We start from the raw sequence: 14,291 nt of genomic DNA, 5'->3' as shown, positions 1-14,291 counted from the left end.
ACTGTAGCCCCTGTTCACCCAGCAGTGAATGGGTATCTGGTTGAAACTGGTTAGGTTAAAGAATTTGGCTGGTCGTATTCTTGGGAAAATGAGGATTAAGGACCTACCCAAAATGCTATGTGCTAGTGGTTGTTGAAGAATGTAAGAACTATGAATGTAACAAGAATGAACTCAAGAATGTAAGAAATAAATAAATAAATAAATAAAAATTGCCCAATCGTCGATGTCTGGGGCAATGAGAGTTGGATAGTGTGCTTTAGTTTTGAGGGTGGAAAATGTACCTAAATATAAGCTGGCTGCTGATAATTGGGTGACATTGTTTGATATGCAGTGGATCGCCAATATCTTATCTTAGTTTTCTGGTTTATCACTCAATTATTTCAGTGTTGTTGGTGAGGATATCTGTGGTGAGAGTGATTGTCCGCAGAACTCATGTGTTCTCTGGTGGAGCCTGGTATGACCCAGGTATTTACCTGCTTCATAACTATTCAAATTTTGCATATTTATACATATCTTCACCTTCAATTAATTATGTATTGCAGTTGTACATATTTATGGCTTCATTTCATAGTACTATGTTATATTATTCTCATTCTATTTGCTTGTATAGCAGTTATGCTATTGCATTAAATTTCTGAATTGTATTGTATGGAAGTTGCTAAGTGGAGTCGGGGTACATGTGGTCCTGTGCTGGTCAGGTATTTGTTCAGTTCAGTTTGCGCGGTGCGTCAGTGGTACCAGCTGTATTTACTATTTTGTATCTGCAAACTCCAGCTATTAGCTCTTGGACCCCGCCTTACTAGCCAATTTGATTTTCCTCTATTATGTCTACTACATAGATTTTTCTCTAACGTAAGTACACACACACACACACATTCCCAGGACGCACCCTGTAACAGCTGTCCAACTCTCAGGTACCTTTTTACTGCGAGGTGAATAGATGCATCAGGGTGAAAGAAGCTCTGCTCATTTGTTTTTGCCTCTGCCAGGGATCGTAACAGAGCCCTTAGGACTACGACTCAAAAGCGCTGTCCACTCAGCCACAAGGTCCCATAGAATCCACTCACCCCAAACGGCTTATGTTCATGTCATTGAATTATTCTTATTTTCAGAGTAAGAAGTATAATTACATGAGTAGCTGTTCCAAAATATCTTATGTTTTATATACTTATGATTATAAGTGCATGGTAGTTTATATCTAAGTGTGGAAGTGTGGTTTGTGAGTTATTTTTTACGTGGAGAGTAACGACAGTGTGTTCATGGGAGCTCATGCTGTGAGTCGGAGTGAATCTGCGTCAATTGCAGGCTGGTGTTGTTGAAGCCTGGATGTGCTATTGAAGTTAAGTAATGTTTGTTTATTGCTTGTGTCTAGGTGTTGCTATGAATCTGGTATTCATGTGATTTAATAATAAGTTAAACACACACACACACACACACACACACATATATATATATATATATATATATATATATATATATATATATATATATATATATATATGTATATATATATATATATATATATATATATATATATATATATATATATATATATATACAACTTTAGAACACTTTCCCACCAGGAGACTCGAACCCTAGCCAGCACAGAAGCCTTCCAGCAACTGGCATAACAGGTACGCCTTAACCCTCTCCACCACCTGCTCAGACCCTTAAAAGAGATGGTAATTTCGGAGTATTTAAATACCACAAAGATCACCACCTCCCAAGAGCACTAGAGCAAGTGAGGGGTCATTTAGACGTTAATTTCATCAAGTCCCTGTTAATATGTTGCATAACAAGTCCCTGTTATGCCAGTTGCTGGAAGGCTTCTGTGCTGGCTAGGGTTCGAGTCTCCTGGTGGGAAAGTGTTCTAAAGTTGTATACTTGACTCTCGTGTTTAGGAGAGTTGTGCCTTAAGCATAGACACTGTGTCTTCCCATATTAACAGGGACTTGATGAAATTAACGTCTAAATGACCCCTCACTTGCTCTAGTGCTCTTGGGAGGTGGTGATCTTTGTGGTATTTAAATACTCCGAAATTACCATCTCTTTTAAGGGTCTGAGCAGGTGGTGGAGAGGGTTAAGGCGTACCTGTTATGCCAGTTGCTGGAAGGCTTCTGTGCTGGCTAGGGTTCGAGTCTCCTGGTGGGAAAGTGTTCTAAAGTTGTATACTTGACTCTCGTGTTTAGGAGAGTTGTGCCTTAAGCATAGACACTGTGTCTTCCCATATTAACAGGGACTTGATGAAATTAACGTCTAAATGACCCCTCACTTGCTCTAGTGCTCTTGGGAGGTGGTGATCTTTGTGGTATTTAAATACTCCGAAATTACCATCTCTTTTAAGGGTCTGAGCAGGTGGTGGAGAGGGTTAAGGCGTACCTGTTATGCCAGTTGCTGGAAGGCTTCTGTGCTGGCTAGGGTTCGAGTCTCCTGGTGGGAAAGTGTTCTAAAGTTGTATACTTGACTCTCGTGTTTAGGAGAGTTGTGCCTTAAGCATAGACACTGTGTCTTCCCATATTAACAGGGACTTGATGAAATTAACGTCTAAATGACCCCTCACTTGCTCTAGTGCTCTTGGGAGGTGGTGATCTTTGTGGTATTTAAATACTCCGAAATTACCATCTCTTTTAAGGGTCTGAGCAGGTGGTGGAGAGGGTTAAGGCATACCTGTTATGCCAGTTGCTGGAAGGCTTCTGTGCTGGCTAGGGTTCGAGTCTCCTGGTGGGAAAGTGTTCTAAAGTTGTATACTTGACTCTCGTGTTTAGGAGAGTTGTGCCTTAAGCATAGACACTGTGTCTTCCCATATTAACAGGGACTTGATGAAATTAACGTCTAAATGACCCCTCACTTGCTCTAGTGCTCTTGGGAGGTGGTGATCTTTGTGGTATTTAAATACTCCGAAATTACCATCTCTTTTAAGGGTCTGAGCAGGTGGTGGAGAGGGTTAAGGCGTACCTGTTATGCCAGTTGCTGGAAGGCTTCTGTGCTGGCTAGGGTTCGAGTCTCCTGGTGGGAAAGTGTTCTAAAGTTGTATACTTGACTCTCGTGTTTAGGAGAGTTGTGCCTTAAGCATAGACACTGTGTCTTCCCATATTAACAGGGACTTGATGAAATTAACGTCTAAATGACCCCTCACTTGCTCTAGTGCTCTTGGGAGGTGGTGATCTTTGTGGTATTTAAATACTCCGAAATTACCATCTCTTTTAAGGGTCTGAGCAGGTGGTGGAGAGGGTTAAGGCGTACCTGTTATGCCAGTTGCTGGAAGGCTTCTGTGCTGGCTAGGGTTCGAGTCTCCTGGTGGGAAAGTGTTCTAAAGTTGTATACTTGACTCTCGTGTTTAGGAGAGTTGTGCCTTAAGCATAGACACTGTGTCTTCCCATATTAACAGGGACTTGATGAAATTAACGTCTAAATGACCCCTCACTTGCTCTAGTGCTCTTGGGAGGTGGTGATCTTTGTGGTATTTAAATACTCCGAAATTACCATCTCTTTTAAGGGTCTGAGCAGGTGGTGGAGAGGGTTAAGGCGTACCTGTTATGCCAGTTGCTGGAAGGCTTCTGTGCTGGCTAGGGTTCGAGTCTCCTGGTGGGAAAGTGTTCTAAAGTTGTATACTTGACTCTCGTGTTTAGGAGAGTTGTGCCTTAAGCATAGACACTGTGTCTTCCCATATTAACAGGGACTTGATGAAATTAACGTCTAAATGACCCCTCACTTGCTCTAGTGCTCTTGGGAGGTGGTGATCTTTGTGGTATTTAAATACTCCGAAATTACCATCTCTTTTAAGGGTCTGAGCAGGTGGTGGAGAGGGTTAAGGCGTACCTGTTATGCCAGTTGCTGGAAGGCTTCTGTGCTGGCTAGGGTTCGAGTCTCCTGGTGGGAAAGTGTTCTAAAGTTGTATACTTGACTCTCGTGTTTAGGAGAGTTGTGCCTTAAGCATAGACACTGTGTCTTCCCATATTAACAGGGACTTGATGAAATTAACGTCTAAATGACCCCTCACTTGCTCTAGTGCTCTTGGGAGGTGGTGATCTTTGTGGTATTTAAATACTCCGAAATTACCATCTCTTTTAAGGGTCTGAGCAGGTGGTGGAGAGGGTTAAGGCATACCTGTTATGCCAGTTGCTGGAAGGCTTCTGTGCTGGCTAGGGTTCGAGTCTCCTGGTGGGAAAGTGTTCTAAAGTTGTATACTTGACTCTCGTGTTTAGGAGAGTTGTGCCTTAAGCATAGACACTGTGTCTTCCCATATTAACAGGGACTTGATGAAATTAACGTCTAAATGACCCCTCACTTGCTCTAGTGCTCTTGGGAGGTGGTGATCTTTGTGGTATTTAAATACTCCGAAATTACCATCTCTTTTAAGGGTCTGAGCAGGTGGTGGAGAGGGTTAAGGCGTACCTGTTATGCCAGTTGCTGGAAGGCTTCTGTGCTGGCTAGGGTTCGAGTCTCCTGGTGGGAAAGTGTTCTAAAGTTGTATACTTGACTCTCGTGTTTAGGAGAGTTGTGCCTTAAGCATAGACACTGTGTCTTCCCATATTAACAGGGACTTGATGAAATTAACGTCTAAATGACCCCTCACTTGCTCTAGTGCTCTTGGGAGGTGGTGATCTTTGTGGTATTTAAATACTCCGAAATTACCATCTCTTTTAAGGGTCTGAGCAGGTGGTGGAGAGGGTTAAGGCGTACCTGTTATGCCAGTTGCTGGAAGGCTTCTGTGCTGGCTAGGGTTCGAGTCTCCTGGTGGGAAAGTGTTCTAAAGTTGTATACTTGACTCTCGTGTTTAGGAGAGTTGTGCCTTAAGCATAGACACTGTGTCTTCCCATATTAACAGGGACTTGATGAAATTAACGTCTAAATGACCCCTCACTTGCTCTAGTGCTCTTGGGAGGTGGTGATCTTTGTGGTATTTAAATACTCCGAAATTACCATCTCTTTTAAGGGTCTGAGCAGGTGGTGGAGAGGGTTAAGGCGTACCTGTTATGCCAGTTGCTGGAAGGCTTCTGTGCTGGCTAGGGTTCGAGTCTCCTGGTGGGAAAGTGTTCTAAAGTTGTATACTTGACTCTCGTGTTTAGGAGAGTTGTGCCTTAAGCATAGACACTGTGTCTTCCCATATTAACAGGGACTTGATGAAATTAACGTCTAAATGACCCCTCACTTGCTCTAGTGCTCTTGGGAGGTGGTGATCTTTGTGGTATTTAAATACTCCGAAATTACCATCTCTTTTAAGGGTCTGAGCAGGTGGTGGAGAGGGTTAAGGCGTACCTGTTATGCCAGTTGCTGGAAGGCTTCTGTGCTGGCTAGGGTTCGAGTCTCCTGGTGGGAAAGTGTTCTAAAGTTGTATACTTGACTCTCGTGTTTAGGAGAGTTGTGCCTTAAGCATAGACACTGTGTCTTCCCATATTAACAGGGACTTGATGAAATTAACGTCTAAATGACCCCTCACTTGCTCTAGTGCTCTTGGGAGGTGGTGATCTTTGTGGTATTTAAATACTCCGAAATTACCATCTCTTTTAAGGGTCTGAGCAGGTGGTGGAGAGGGTTAAGGCGTACCTGTTATGCCAGTTGCTGGAAGGCTTCTGTGCTGGCTAGGGTTCGAGTCTCCTGGTGGGAAAGTGTTCTAAAGTTGTATACTTGACTCTCGTGTTTAGGAGAGTTGTGCCTTATATATATATATATATATATATATATATATATATATATATATATATATATATATATATATATATTTAATGCACAGACTACCCTATTCCAGTAGCTGAAGTGTATAACTTTTTAGACACTCAACCCACCAGGAGACTCGAACACTGGCCAACAAGGTGGCAGTTGCATGCTGTATCCACTACACTATACTTCAAAGCCATAAAAAGAGACTTCAGCTACTGGAATAGGGTAGTCTGTGCATTAAGCATTTGGCACTGAGTTTTCCCATATAACAGGAACCGAGGAAAGAGCATCCGAGGTCCCACACTATCTCATTGCCTGGGAGAGGATTGGAGTTCTGGTTGGTTAAATACCCCAGAATTCCTACCTCTCTTTTTATGGCTTTGAAGTATAGTGTAGTGGATACAGCATGCAACTGCCACCTTGTTGGCCAGTGTTCGAGTCTCCTGGTGGGTTGAGTGTCTAAAAAGTTATATATATATATATATATATATATATATATATATATATATATATATATATATATATATATATATATATATATATATATATATATATATATATATATATATATATATATATATATATATATATATATATATATATATATATATATATTTTGGTACCAGTCTTTCTTGTAAACATATATTATTAAAAATGACCGAAAAGGTAAGATTAATAATTCTAACACGAATTTTCTCAATATTTCTTATGGTTCTTTTCACTGTCGATGGTAATTGAAAAATCAATTCTCCAAAATTCATTTTTATTTCTAGTCTGACGCGACACATGAACGCGTTTCGTAATAACTTATTACATTTTCAAAGACTTTAGTTTACACACACACACAACTATAGCCTGCAAACACTAAACAGAGTTCTACTGTGCTATAATTTAAACGACTTTCATTTTATATGCCTGCATTTGGGTGAGGTGATATGTTACAACAGTTTTGGATGAGGTGAAAACATACTTTCAACACAAGACACAATACGAAACAATGGGTATAATATTTTGTAAGTTAAAGGGATGAATGGAAGTAACTGGAGAGGGCCTATTGGCCCATATTTCTTGATGCTTCTATATTGGTGCGGAGTCTTGAAGTGGGTAGTTCATGGGAGTACCCACTTCCCCATGAGTTCATGGGGACCATTCAGGCTTGTTTGCATTTGTGTTCCTCACGTGTGCCCCAAAGAATGAGGTAATTTGATAAAATACCATGCCCAAGATTACCAACCGAGTGCCGGCGGAGGGAATGAAATAGCCTCGGCTACCATCCTCTTTTGTCCGGTCGTTTTGGTCGAGTTTGTCGAGCGGTTAAGGGATCCTGTACGCCAGCAGAGTGCTCCTGGCAGTATGGGTTCGAGTCACTTCTGGGGTGTGAGTTCTCAGTTATATATAAATATATATATATATATATATATATGCAACAATGATCACAAAAACACTGATCCAAGTATGCAGAATAACCACATATGAAGAATAGAAAATGCTTAACGCGTTTTCGGCTAATTCGCCTTCATCAGAGCAAAGTAGAATCAACTTTGATTCTACTTTGTTGATGAATCAAGCAAAGTTGATTCTACTTTGCTCTGATGAAGGCGAATTAGCCGAAAACGCGTTAAGCATTTTCTATTCTTCATATGTGGTTATTCTGCATATATATATATATATATATATATATATATATATATATATATATATATATATATATATATATATATATATATTGTGACGGTGTTCCCCCCCCTTATATTTCTCCCACGCCTGCAGTAAGAGTCATGTCCACTTTACCCAAGCGTTCTCTACGTCGCAGGCATCAATTTGATATATGTGGGAGAGTGGAGTGTGCTCGGAGAGCCGAGAAATTTGTGAAACAATAATATTTTGGCCTGTGGTTTAGGCCCTTTAGGAAGCCAAGATGGCGCTGGCTCTCCTGTTTCCCCGCCAAAACTGTGTGACGTCAGTGACACCGGATTGGTCACCGACAGCAATGTGGCACCGGGAGCCAATGAAAACCTCCCGTGGCGAATGTGACGTCACGAAGGAAGGGGGGTCCGGGCAGCGCGCCGCGTTGGCGCCATCAGTCAGACACGACATGTCAAGGAGGTTGGACATGCGACGATTGGTCCTGTCAGTTTGACAGTTGTTTCCCGCTCCCGTGGATTTTACACGTCACCTGAAGTCTGCCAGTACTCTGTGAGGTCTTCCTTAGTTCATGTGTTGAACCAGAGAGGGAATCGACGGTTATTGAGCAACAAGTGCTCCAGGACAGGTACTGTGCAAGAAGAAGTGAAGTCTGTGCAGTGACGTAGGCGACGTCTGAGGCAGTTCACCCATTCGTGACGGCGTAGTGGCTGACCAGAGCCACTAGGTAGCAGAGGAAGAAGAGGACTAGTTGGGAATCCGGACGACTGCAGCCGAGAAGTAGGCGGGCAGCCGTAGCTGGGAGAAGTCGACGGCCAGGAGACCGACTCCAACCCTACAAGAAGTCGAGGAGGAGCACGGACCTGCTGGGAAGAAGGCACGGAGATGACGCGCTAACGGTGGGACAGCGAGTGGGTTCCTGGAGGACACGACAACGTGTGTGTGGGGGCGTTCCCGACACGAGGCAGGAGCCAGGACCAGGAGCTACAACTCAACTCTCATCGGAGGATAGGTGGAAGTAGGTGGTTCTAGTTTCCCTCCCAATTCCCCTTTAGTCAGCTATATTATTCAGCTATATTATCTAGCCTGAGGATTTTGTATGTCGTGAGCAAGTCTCACCTATGTCACAGTAAGGCACCAGTGTGCAGAATAGTACTATCAAGAGTACTCACGATACTTATATATATTATTATTGGTGTGTACAGGCACCCGGATTAAGTGATGAATTTACTGTGTTTTGTATATCTTGCATGAGACTTTAACGTGAACATATAGTGAGAAATAATATATAATATTATGCCAGTATTTGGACGTTAGGCTATGTGCCCAGTAACTATTTATTTACCATTTATTGATGTCTGATTTATCCATATTATATATGTCTATGTTCGTGCATTGAATAGTCATTTGTGAGTGCAGTGATTTATTGTGTTATCGCCCACGAAAGGAAATACTAAGAACTCCAGTGTTAAACATTCTATAAGTTACCATTGAATGAAGGGCAGTGTGAAATATTATTACAGTGAATTATTGTCGCATTTATTATAGAAACGATTGTTTGAGCCCAAGTACAGTGTAGCGAAGTAATACGTGCTATTGTTGCAAATATCGAGTGTGCGAACTCCTGGTGATCTTTGAGAACTTAAAGAAACAGCGCGCGTGCCGCTAGAGAAACAAGCAATAAACTTTCGTGCGGAAGGGGGGCGCCCAGCTGATTGTGACATTGACGAGAGGGGGAGTGTTGCCACCGTAGCGAGTGCGTAATATACGTGGGAACGACCGACTCCCGCCTGGATCAGCTGATTTATTTATTGATATGACCTTGTGACATCTTTTATGAATTTTAAGTAAAATACAAAATACTTTTGTGTTTATATCATCCCCTCCATTTATCTTGTGGCTATATTATACTGGAAAGCATAGAGTGATACAAGTAAGTACCTGTCTGATATCCTGATCTATTGAGTGTGACCTTGCCAAGGATACCACAATTCAACCAGTCCACTGACGTGTTACTGGACACCGAAAACACCAGTTGGCGACCTTGTTGTTAATAGTAAAGCCCTATTGTTGGGGCGGGCACATAACAGTTAAGTGAACGAGTTGTGTTCCCACTCCTTCTCAATCAGAGGCCGGTTGGGATTGACTGGGATACACTCCTGGCGTGCAGTGGCGCCGTGAGGATAGAGTGAAGACCCGCAGGGCTACGGTGAGTGACTTTGAACATATCTGTTGCTCACCCAGAGTAAGATAAGTGTAAACCCCCAACATTGGCGACCTCGCCAGGATCACGATCGAAATAAAGGTTGCAGTGGTGGTAGTTGGCAGTGGTATTAGAGATCAGGTGCAGGTTATCACTCATAGCACAAGATGGAGGATGATAAAGTAACAAGGTTTATTGACACTAGAGATGAACAGGTGCTGGAGGAGTGCACCAAGGCACAGTTACAGGCAATAGCAGACCATTTTGGAATAAAGCTGAGATCTGCCAGAGTGGGAGAAAGGAGACTGGAGATAATGGTACAGCTCAGGGCACGAGACGAAGCTTTGGGGAAGGAACGGCCCCAAACACCTGCCAGTGTGGGAGAACACCTGAGCATTGGTGGAAGCAGCAGGGGATCCAGCGGCAGCAGGCACAGCGTTAAGCTGGAAATAATGAAGTTGCAGCTGGAAGCACAACTGAAGCGTGAGGAACGAGAAGCACAGCAGCGCAAAGAAGAGCGAGAAGCAGAAGCACAGCTGAGGCGTGAGGAGCGAGAAGCACAGTTGAAGCGTGAGGAGCGAGAAGCACAGCTGCGCAGGGAAGAACAAGAGCGAGAAGCACAGCTACGCAGGGAAGAACACGAGCGAGAAGCTAGGATGAGACAACAGGAAATAGAAGCCAACAAAGAGGTGGAGCTGAAGCGAGCTGAACTAGGACCCGGTGCACCTGCTCCGCCGCAACAGGAAGACCGACGAGTGAGGGAACGAGATCTGCCGGTCTTTGTGCCTAATGAAGCCGAAAGTTTCTTCGACCACTTCGAAAGGGTTGCAGTTTTGAAGAGGTGGCCGAGGGCGGAGCTGGTTCAAGGGAGGCTCACAGGTGAAGCTCGTGAAGCCTACACTATGCTCGACTTCCAAGAATGCACCAACTACGATGCGGTAAAACGAGCTGTGCTCCATTCCTTCAAGCTCACGCCGGAATGTTACAGGAAGAGGTTCAGGGAATGTACCCGTTCACCAGGAAAGTCTTATGCGGAGACGGCGAGGGACATGGAGAGAAAGTTCCTTAAGTGGCTGGACTCTGAAGGAGCGAGGTCGGTTGAAGAGGTCAAGGAGCTAATGGTCATGGAAAAGTTTATGTCCGTGCTCTCTCCTGAGATCAGGGTGAGGGTAAAGGAGGCGGACATAAAAGATCTGAGGGCCGCAGCCGACAGAGCTGACATGCTAGAAGAAGCATTACACCCACGCCGAGAAGGACAGCACCGACCACCCGCATACTCCGGAAGCAGTAGGAATTATAGAAGGACGGATAGATGGAGGACGGGAGCGAGTTTCCCCAAGTCCCACCACTCGAGTTGGGACAACCGAGGATCAAAAGGTGCTGCAGAGCCGATAAAGAAGAACCAAGCGGAGAGCTCAGGAGCTGTGGCTGCGACAAAGGAGTCGACAAATGGTGCGAGAAAGACACAGGGAGCGACGGCCTTTGGAGGCAGTGCTAAGGCGAGCGGTGGCGGATGGTCTCCGACGAGGGTCTGCTGCTACAACTGCGGAGTTTTCGGACACGTCGCGCGGGAATGCAGACGCCCTAAGCAGCGGGGGCACGTTGCTTTAGTGAGGTTCGAGGACCAGATGGCCGAGAGAGTGCGGGATGAACCCGTGCTGAGTGGGGAGAAGAAAGTTCACCCATTCGTGTGTCAGGGAACCGTAAGGATGGGGGACGCAGACCCCATCCCAGTGAAAATATTAAGATACACTGGGGCCGATTTTACCCTGGTGAGTGAAACCCTGTTTCCCGAGGGTTAAGAGAGTACCAGTGTGGGTGTAGCAAGTGTGACCACTGTGGGAGGCCCAGTGAGGATGCCCCTACACCAGGTAACTTTGAGTTCTGATTATGGCTGCCAGACCCTTGTGGTGGGAGTCTGTACATCAATGCCCAAGATGGAGGCACAGGTCATCTTGGGAAACGACGCATGTGGAGGGTATGTCCTTCCGAATCTCGTGAAAGGCGAAGAGTGCCTAGAACAATACAAGGAGACGGGCGGAGAGTTAAACGCCTGTGGGGACGAGAAGGGAATCGCCCCGGTGGCGTTCCCAGTTTGTGCTGTGATGCCGAGACAGCGCGAAGAACAAGGAGGTTGTGGATCTGATGGGGCTGAGGAGACGTCCGACAGCCTGGGAATAGATCACCTCTTCATAGGACCCAGAGAACGAACGGAGGGCGAAGGTAACCCGAATGGTGAGTTGCAGGTGACCCTCACCAGTTCTCTAGGGGTAGACCGCACTCGTCTTGGAGAGTTGCAGCAGATGGAGTTCCCCGAATTGATTAGTGAGGCCAAAGGAGGACGTGTTGGTCCTGAGAAGGCTACTCATTTTTACCTTTAAGACGGCATGCTGATGAGACAGTGGAGACCTGTGAGGATGGAGGCCGGAGAAGAGTCTCTAAGTACGAGGCACCAGGTAGTGTTGCCGGCCCAGTGCAGAGCGGCCGTGTTGGACCTATCGCACTCCGTGGACTCTGCAGGTCACCTGGGGGTGACCAAGACGCTGCAAAGGATCAGGGAGTACTTTTACTGGCCAGGTATGGACGCCGAGGTGAGGCGCTATTGTAAGACGTGCTTACCGTGCCAGAGGGCAGGGAAGAGCCAATCCGCGATACCGAAGGCCCCATTGATCCCTGTTCCAGCGTTTGGTCCTGCATTCGAGCGTCTGTTAGTTGATGGGGTGGGTCCGTTGCCAAGAACGAAGAGAGGGAATACCTACCTGATGACGATAATGTGTGCGTCCACCAGATTTCCAGAAGCCGTCCCGATGCAACGTTTGACGTCGAAAGGAGTAGCCGGCCCACTACAACGATTTTTCTCTTGGGTGGGGATGCCCAGAGAGATTCAGACAGACTGCGGAAGTATATTTCAGTCTAAGTGGTTAACTTCATCTAAGTAGGTTAACTAACCTACTTCGTTAGGTTAGGTTAGGTAGGGTTGGTTAGGTTCGGTCATATATCTACGGTAGTTTTAACTCAAATTTAAAAAAAATTAACTCATACACAATGAAATGGATAGCTTTATCATTTCAAAATATATTTTTTTAAATATATACATTCAGGAAAACTTGGCTTATTAGGCAAGTTGGGCCTTGCACAGTAGGCCATGTACTGCGTTCTGGCTACTAGGTACAATATATATATATATATATATATATATATATATATATATATATATATATATATATATATATATATATATATATATATATATATATATATATATATATATATATATATATATATATATATATATATATATATATATATATATATATATATATATATATATATATATATATATATATATATATATATATATATATATATATATATATTATTAAATATGACCGAAAAAGTAAGATTAATAATTCTAACACGAATTTTCTCAATCTTTCGTACATTACGCTTCACTGTTGGAGGTAAATCAAAAATCACTTCTCCAAAATTCATTTTTATTTCTAGTCTGACGCGACACGGGCGCGTTTCGTAAAACTTATTACATTTTCAAAGACTTCACAAATACACAACTGATTAGAACGTATCTCTGATTTTATATCTACATTTGAGTGAGGTGGTAAGGGTGATGTGGCATTAATCAACAGGGCTCCATTAAGGAACATATAATCTCTTCCCATAACCAAACCATCGCCAGAGAAATCCTAGTAAACAACACAGAAATCATCGATAGATACAGCGATAGCAGGCGGCTTGACGTTTGCGAGGCACTACACATCAAGAAGTCAACACCAGCAATCAACAGCCAATTATTGCACAACTATATTCTACCCACCTCAAGACTCCGCTCCAATATAGAAGCATCAAGAAATATGGACCAATAGGCTTTCTACAAACACTTCTATTCAATACCCATTGTTTCTGTTCTGTCTTGTGTTGATACTTTTAATACCCTATTAATATCCCCTCCTGTTCTGTCTTGTGTTAATGCCACATCACCCTTACCACCTCACTCAAATGTAGATATAAAATCAGAGATACGTTCTAATCAGTTGTGTATTTGTGAAGTCTTTGAAAATGTAATAAGTTTTACGAAACGCGCCCGTGTCGCGTCAGACTAGAAATAAAAATGAATTTTGGAGAAGTGATTTTTGATTTACCTCCAACAGTGAAGCGTAATGTACGAAAGATTGAGAAAATTCGTGTTAGAATTATTAATCTTACTTTTTCGGTCATATTTAATAATATATATATATATATATATATATATATATATATATATATATATATATATATATATATATATATATATATATATATATATATATATATATAACTGAAAACTCACACCCCAGTAGTGACTCGAACCCATACTGCCAGGAGCAACGCAACTGGTATGTACAGGGCACCTTAATCCGCTTGACCATCACGACCGGACATAAGCTATGCCCAAGATTACCATCCGGGTGCCGGCGGGGGGCTGGGGGGGTTCAAATAGCTTCGGCTATCACCTCCTTATGTCTGGTCGTGATGGTGACGTGATGGTGACTTGAGGTTAGTGCCGAGTCTTCCTTCACTCTTCCGTGGGTACAAGGTCGGACCGCAAGTGGCGGTTCCACCTGTGGTTCGACTGAAGGGCTCCCAGGGCGATCAGTGGCATGCAAGTGTGTGGGAGCAAAGACCCGCGGTGGTGGTCATTGTGTGGTCATCATCTCAGGTACCGACACAACCCAGTAGGCCACTCATGTAACAAATTGGTGACCTTGCCAGGATAAGAAAATAGTGT

General features: G+C 43.7%; 1 protein-coding gene across 1 annotated transcript in view; it reads right to left on the bottom strand.

Annotated features, from left to right (window-relative positions):
- LOC138369226 (extended synaptotagmin-2-like) overlaps nt 1-14,291 on the bottom strand; it is a 300,187-nt gene that overhangs the window by 268,303 nt on the left and 17,593 nt on the right. The gene's annotated exons all lie outside the window — the stretch shown is intronic.

The sequence above is a fragment of the Procambarus clarkii genome, chromosome 27, assembly GCF_040958095.1.
Source record: "Procambarus clarkii isolate CNS0578487 chromosome 27, FALCON_Pclarkii_2.0, whole genome shotgun sequence".
NCBI classification, from domain to species: Eukaryota; Metazoa; Arthropoda; class Malacostraca; order Decapoda; family Cambaridae; genus Procambarus; species Procambarus clarkii.
The sequence above is the reverse complement of the archived record's forward strand: the minus strand, read 5'-3'. Positions and strand labels throughout refer to the sequence as shown.